Genomic DNA, 7,102 nt, shown 5'->3' on the forward strand with positions numbered 1-7,102 from the left:
GACAACCATCAAGATTTGAATCATAAAGATTCACGCTTGAATCCTGGCTCTACCACTTAATGGTATGACCTTGGGCAGGCTGATATCTATTGAGCATATTGGAGCTAAGAAATGGAGATATCTTTTCTACCTTAAGTTATTTAAAGTGAAAGTCAAATGGGAGAATGGAATAGTACTTCATAAACCATAAAGCGCTATAAAAACTAAGTGCAGCAGATTCATTAACCATGATGGCAAGGCCTACATCTGCACTCCGGGCAAGGCATGAAAAAACAAAATAAAAAGTTTTATAGGTTAGAGAGAACCATCTGGTTCAAGAGTAATGATCTAGTTTACGGAAATCTTTTTAAAAAGAAGCAACTGGGACAGTCTTCTAATAAATGGAGATTAATTATGTTTTTTAAAAACCCCAAAGGGAAAAGGATTTGGAAGCGAGGTGACAATATAAAACTAAGGAGTAGATCGGTTTTCCTAGAATCAAGAAAGCAATTATGTGAGATAGCAGGAAAAATGTCAAGGTTTGTGCTTTTTCATCTTTCTAAGATTCAGTTAAACTGAGCGATGTTTAAATGCTTTATTATTTCCATGACTGTAGGAATTCAGTTACTTTGTTATGGTTTCCACTGAACAACTGAAATATGAAAGTTACTCTTAGATCATGTGAAGGGCTTGCTGAAATACAGCTGGATGGGCCCTACTGCTCATATTTGCTTTAGTGGATGTAGCATGGGAACCAAGAATTTGCATTTCAAACAAGTTCCCAAGTGATGCCGATGTAGCTGGTCTGGAGACCGCACTCTGAAAGCTAGTCTGAGATGAGTTCTTTCTAGCTGTGAACTATACAGTCTAGCTAACTACGTGTCCAATCTTGAAAGAATGAATGAATCTGACTGTTAAATGAGAATTTACACGGCTCATCGGTTACATAAAGTTCTAAGTCTGTTTCAGAATAACACTTTGCATCACATTGCTAGGGAGAAATAGGGTAGCTTTTTACCCAGAGAAAACATTAAACCGTAAATTCCTCACCCAAATCTCTTTCAGGTTGGAGAACATTTCAAACCCAGCTTTTCCAGTATTCTTACTTCCTAACCTACCGGCTCCTTTTCCTCCATGGTTACCTAAAAATATAAGTGACAGCCCTCGTGCATTCTGCCTCACCGTAGCTCCGCTGCCACTGATCGCTCACTCAGCCTGCTCTGTTCACTCAGAACTCTTGCTAGTTTAAAGCAGTTAAAGGTCACTTGCCTCTAGCTAGCTTAGGGGCTAAGTTATAAGTTACAGCAGCAGAAAAACATTGACTGGCTTGCTCTATATTGAGGCAACAGCTTTTATGTTCCTGAAATTTCATAAGCCATAATGTTTGTGTCGTGATGATGTAAGAATTAGCAAGAGTTGGACAATCTGGATTACAGTTTTGGATGAAAATAACTTTAGAAGAGAAGGATGAGGTAGGTAGAGAGGAGATTCTACCTCACTTAATAAAAAAAAAAGTAACTTCCATTTTTAGACCAGGAAGCAGTTTGTTCAGATTCTGCTTACCCTAGAGTGACAGGTTTCCTTCCAAGGTAGGGGAAAGATTCGGGAAGGGGAGTAACCATGGCAACCTGCCCAGCTACGTGGGCAAGGACAGTATGGGGCCCTGTGTACTCAGAAGACTTTTTATTTCTAGCCTAGCCCCTCAGTTTAGTTCCCGTGGTCCTCTCCCTTCTCACTTCCTTCTGCTATAATGCTGACTTCAGGGGGAAGGACTGCTCCTTCTCTGTAGGGGGTCTGGGGGTAGGGGGTGGAGGCAAAGACTTAAATGAGACCAGAGGAGGTCAGCTTGACCAAAGCAAACTGCAGGCTCCAGGCAGAGAACAGAGAGCAACTCCCAGTCGGTTTAGTGTTAAGCACAGCAAACTCCCTGGCTTTGTTAATATTAAGTGCTTAAGTGATTAACATTTTTCAGGTAGACAGGCGGTGCCCAACTTTGACAAAGACATTCCCCGTTCCGCCTTTAGCTTTCACAAAGATACATAATTCAGTGGTTCAGGGGGCAACATGAAAACAAAACATCAGAACAAAGTATTCTAAGCATACCGGATTAACAGTCTTCCCAACAAACCTGGGGATAGGTATTATTATTCTCTCCAGATAAGAAAGCTTAAGGTCAGAGAAATGATGCAATTTGCTCAAGGTCACATGAGAAGCAGTGCTGTCCCTGGGATTTGAACTCAGGCAATGGGGCCCCAGAACCCACACTCGCAACCACTCCCTGGCTGAGCAAGGTGTGAGGCAGAAACGGCCTGTGTGCCAGCCCTTTGTGTCCACACGCAGCGTCATTTGTTCCCCTCACCAGAAATCAGCGTACTCTTTATAGAAGGAGGCTCGATGGCCTGCTTTCCTTCTGAGTCACAGGATTAATCCAGTCAGGAAACATTACCATGAGTTAGGTTACCCTTAAATACATAGATCTGAGGTTACAGCTATTTCAGCTAAATGTGATTTTGGCCAACCTCTGTGCAATCCAGTGGCACAGCTTCAACTTTAGAATTACACAGCAGTGCCAGAAAATTTTCAAATACCACATCCTGTTCCTCAGGTGTTTCATATTTCGAGTCGAGTTCTCATTCTGGTTCTGCTTGGAGTGTAGAGAGCCTTATGCATTTGGTCAAATACCAAAACCTCCCTAACTGGTCCAGTTTCAAGGCTTTCCACCTGGGGAGGCATCTTCTGCTGCCCCTTAGGGCAACTTAACACCCTGGAGCTCTGTCTTTGGCAGCCTTCTCAAGTATTTCAGCATCCTAGGTTTGTCTTTAAGAAAAGCATTAATTAAATCCTCAAGTCAAGAGAGACTGAGGAAGGGAAACACATGGAAACTTCAAAACTACCAAGGTGAAAAATATCGTCGTAGCAAGTGTAGGCTTACAGACATATGAGGGTAGAGAGAGAAATGAAGCAGCACATACTGGCTGTACCACCAACAGCCCATGTCTCCACAAAGCCTCCTGCTGACCAGCAGCCATGACCAAGGCTTCCGTCTTCCCACTCTCTAAGTCTTCAGGTAATGGCAGGCATGGCCGAGCAGGCCAATAAATATCACACCAACCAGCTGGTCAGCAGCTTCCAGGGGTCCCTGTACCACCTTCCTTCATGCCAACAAGTGTCTTGAAAGCAATTCCCTTCAACCCAAACAAGGTGGCTGAAATCCATTCAACCTTTTGGGCAAGGCAAGACACAAGCCTAATGCACAGGAATTTGGACTTTTAGTTGAATCTCCAACTATAAAAAGTCTTGAGTGGAAATGCAGACCCTGGATTCTGTCCTTAACAATGAGGCAAGGCTTTGAACAAGTGCTGTGGCTCCCTTCCCTCTCTCACATCCTCAGGAGAAGATCAGCTGTGTCCAAGATCACCAGAATGGCGACTACCTATGTGTCACAGCTCAAAGTTGGAAGACATTCTCCTACCATCTACTTTAAAATGGAGGAGGGTATAGCTTAAGAAGAACTGGTTGCTAGGGCATCCATTTGGATAGGAAGGGAGAGAGTTGGGAGTGGGAAGGGAAGGGGAAGTGAAGTTATTCATCACCAACAAGAAAAAGAATCCAGTCTGCCTTAGGAGGATACTGATTAGGGATTTAGAAGTAATCTGTTCCAGAAATACACATTGGAAAAAACCACTAGGCCTCCTTTGTGCTTTCTCAACAAGATTGCACATTGCATCAGGTGTACCATTATTTATTAGCACATACGTAGCACTTCAACCCAAAGGATCCTTCCCCAAAGATGAAGGAGAGCTCAATCTCAAATACTTCTGAATTCTCATGGCAATAAACTTTCTTGCAGTATCATAGAGGCCTATCTATCTCCCCTCAAAGAGGGAGAGACAGAACCTGGGGGCGGAGGGGGCGGGCACCAGGCCTAGAGAAGAGAAGCCTGATCAAGGTCTGGCTGCTGGTTTCAGAAGCCAGGTGGAGGTGTCACAGAGCGTGGAGGCAAGCCATTTGGTAGCTGTCAGTCTCCCCCATTCCCAGCTCGTCCCTCCTGCCCCAACAGCCAGTAGATGCTCCTGTGTGGGGAGCAAACCTCAAGCCTGCAGGAAGATCAATTACATACCCCATCAAAGCCATTCCAAGAGCCTTATCGGACCTCTTGAGGGCATTTCTGCAGCTGCCTTCTTTCCTCAGCCATTCCTTCTGTTTGAGTTAGCTCTGTCTTACCTCCCTCTCCCCACCCCTCCCCTGCTTTGCCTGATTAGGGCCAGAAATTTTTTCATTAAGTCACTTTATAGTGCAATAACAACATTTACTATTCATGAAGTCGCCCCTCCATAATGTTTAAGTCTTTCCATGTGTCTGGAAGCTTATTTCTGCTCTTCTCGTTTTACAGAGTGCCTCTCTTCCTTCCAAACACAAACTAAAAAGAAAGAGGATAAGGTGGGGGGAGGAGGGGAATGGATGGGGTGGAGATAACATCCAGATTCTTTAAGTGTTTTTAATCCAGTTCGATTTCTCTTTGGACTCAAAGGGCTCCCTGCTAAAATTGACGGCGGACCTGAATTCCAGGCTAAGAATTAAGTCAAGAGGAAAAGACGACAGAAACAAATAACAGAGTCGGCTCTAGGCTATGAAACCCGCTATGTTGACCGGGGCTCTACGGTTTTAACCCATTCAATTTTTTTTCCCCTTTTCCAAAATTTTTACTTAATCTTTCCAGATTACAGCAAGCAGACAAACACCACTTAAACACTTGGAGTTATTTCAAACAAGTTTGTTCAGTCTCTTGGGCAGATACTTTCTTAAGAATCGGGTGTAAGACAAAGTTCACGTTTTAATGCCATACGTTGTCAGTCACCGGGAAAAAGCTTCTCGCGGGCACAAACCAGGTCCCCAGCCTTTGTCACACGGCAAAAATAACCCCCCTCGGAGGAGTTAATTAGGCGGTCAGCAGCCACACCAGCGTCCGATCCGGGCTGCCCACAGAGCTTTTCAACAAGCGCACACACACACACACACACACACACACACACACACACACACACACACACACACACACACACACACGAGGCGCTTGTTAAATGTCACTAGCTGGACATCTGGATTCCGACCCCAAAGATAAACGCATTTCGTGGGACCATTCCTCGGATGTCAGGCCACAAAACCGCCTGTTTGCCCAAGTACACCGTCTCCTTTCTAAGATGCCCCAGCAGTCCCAGGTCTGCATCCCAAGGCGGAGCGGAGTGGGGGAAGCAAAGGAGGGAAAGAGGTCGCCAAAAATGGAGCCAAAGGGAAGAAGGATCGGAAAGCTACTCACAGGCTAGCTAGCGCCTCCGCGATGCGAGCATGACTTGCCGGGGGTGCCTGAGCCGCCTGGCTTCCGAGCAGCCGACACGGCGGCCGCGCTTAAATAGCCGCCGGCCCGGGAGCCTCGGAGCCGCGGGCCACTCCCGGCGAGATATGGTTCTAATCAGATGCTGGCAGCTGAGGACTCCCCAGGAATGCGCCGGGATGTTTTTGCTGCCTGGGCTGGGTAACTCCCCCTCAACGTGTCTGCTGAGTCTTCCAAACTTAACTGTTTATTAACTCGAGCTGGGGCCGCGCAGAGGAGCCGGCTCCCGAGGACTGGGAGCCCCACCAGCGCGGGGCGATCGCCCGGAGCCCAGCGAAGGGGAGGAGGAAGGAGTCAGGGCGCCGTCCGGAGCCCAGACTCGCGGGGCTGGAGACAAGGGACAGGGGAGGGTGCGCTTAAGGACAGGAAAGGGAAACTCCGCAGGAAAGGGGTGGGACCCAGCGACCTTCATCTCACAAGTTCCTTCTCTGCGTTGCCGCTTCCAGGGATGTGGCGTCCCAAGTCGTCCTAACCCGGTAGGGCCCTTTGAACAAAGGGCTGCCTCTACTCCTGACTTTCCTGGCAAGAAGCAGTGGAGGCTAGCTCAGATCTGCTGTCGCTCCAGTTGCACGTGTGATTGCCCCCTTTAAAGGAACTCGTGTCTCTTTCACGGCAGATGTGGGTGCACTTAAGTGCACCGATTTAAATTGGTGGGTAATCTGTGCGTATATGTAAAACATACTGTATTTCTGTATGAAATATAATCCTGTATATATACAGATATAAAGACAATCCTCTCTCTGGGAAAATGATATAAACAAAAATATGCACGCCTAAATAACCTAACTAATTAAGCTATATATTTGATATAAACAGAGAGATTATATACTGGCTTCTCCCACAGTATGGGCATCCCTGTGCAGACACATAACATGACTTTATCTGCAGTGATTTCTATAGTGTTTCCTATACTTCTAAGAAAAATCTGAAATATGAGAAATAGAATGTTTGAAAATATTGACATACAGTACTCAGCAGTAGAAGGCACTCCATAGCGTATCTTAGTGGACCTTAACAAGCTGGGGATTCATCTTGTCTGTATTTTAAAATCATGAACAATTGTAAAACATCCCCAGAAGCTTTGTTGATTTCTAAGAATTATGAAATTATTCTTGTGAAAAGTATGTCTATGTTTCCTTCATTTTTTTTTTTTTTTTTTTAAGTCTGAGACAGTGTGTACTAAATGTGAAAAAAGCTAAATTGTGACTTGGATGGGAAGGGGTTATTGATTTTATTGAGTAAGTAACACACAGTGGATTTGCACTTTACCTCTGGAAACTGGGGGTTCAAATCAGGCTCATGGGACACCAGATATGTATTTTGTGGTTCCAGCCTAGCTCCGACTGCAAAACCACGTAATTTGGGACAGCTCAGTGTGAGTGACAGCCCCTGCTCTCAAGTAGGTCAGGCTTGGGACAGCCCCGGAGCCAGGCGTGCAGAGCAGCAAAACCTGTCAACGATGACAATACTACCTCTTTTGACCTTTACTCTTTCTGCCACCTGTCTCATCCCCTCATACCTGGGGAGGTAGACGTGAGGGGGGTGGTGCTGACAGCTTTCAATATTCCTCTGAGGCAATTTGCTATTATTAAAAAAAAAATGACTTTGTGTGAATGACAAGAGGTATATAAAATGTAGTCTTGGGGCTGTATTTATAACATTTGTGCAGAGAAATTTATTTATTTATTTATTTATTTACTTATTTATTTATTTTATACCACAGTCTGTGTT

At 45.3% G+C, this 7,102-nt stretch overlaps 1 protein-coding gene across 7 annotated transcripts in view; it reads right to left on the reverse strand.

The window, feature by feature from the left end:
• The window catches only part of DAB2 (DAB adaptor protein 2), a 53,150-nt gene extending 47,217 nt beyond the window's left edge, over positions 1-5,933 (reverse strand). Inside the window, exon 1 of one of the 7 annotated variants that reach the window (XM_082382283.1) lies at positions 5,297-5,933. The gene's annotated coding sequence lies outside the window, so the exon portion shown is untranslated. The remainder of the gene's footprint in view (positions 1-5,296) is intronic. The other 6 variants (XM_082382281.1, XM_082382285.1, XM_082382282.1 and 3 more) reach the window with 6 other exon arrangements.
• Between the last annotated feature and the right edge of the window lie 1,169 nt (positions 5,934-7,102).

Source organism: Balaenoptera borealis, assembly GCF_965194805.1.
Source record: "Balaenoptera borealis genome assembly, chromosome: 2".
Taxonomy (NCBI): Eukaryota; Metazoa; Chordata; class Mammalia; order Artiodactyla; family Balaenopteridae; genus Balaenoptera; species Balaenoptera borealis.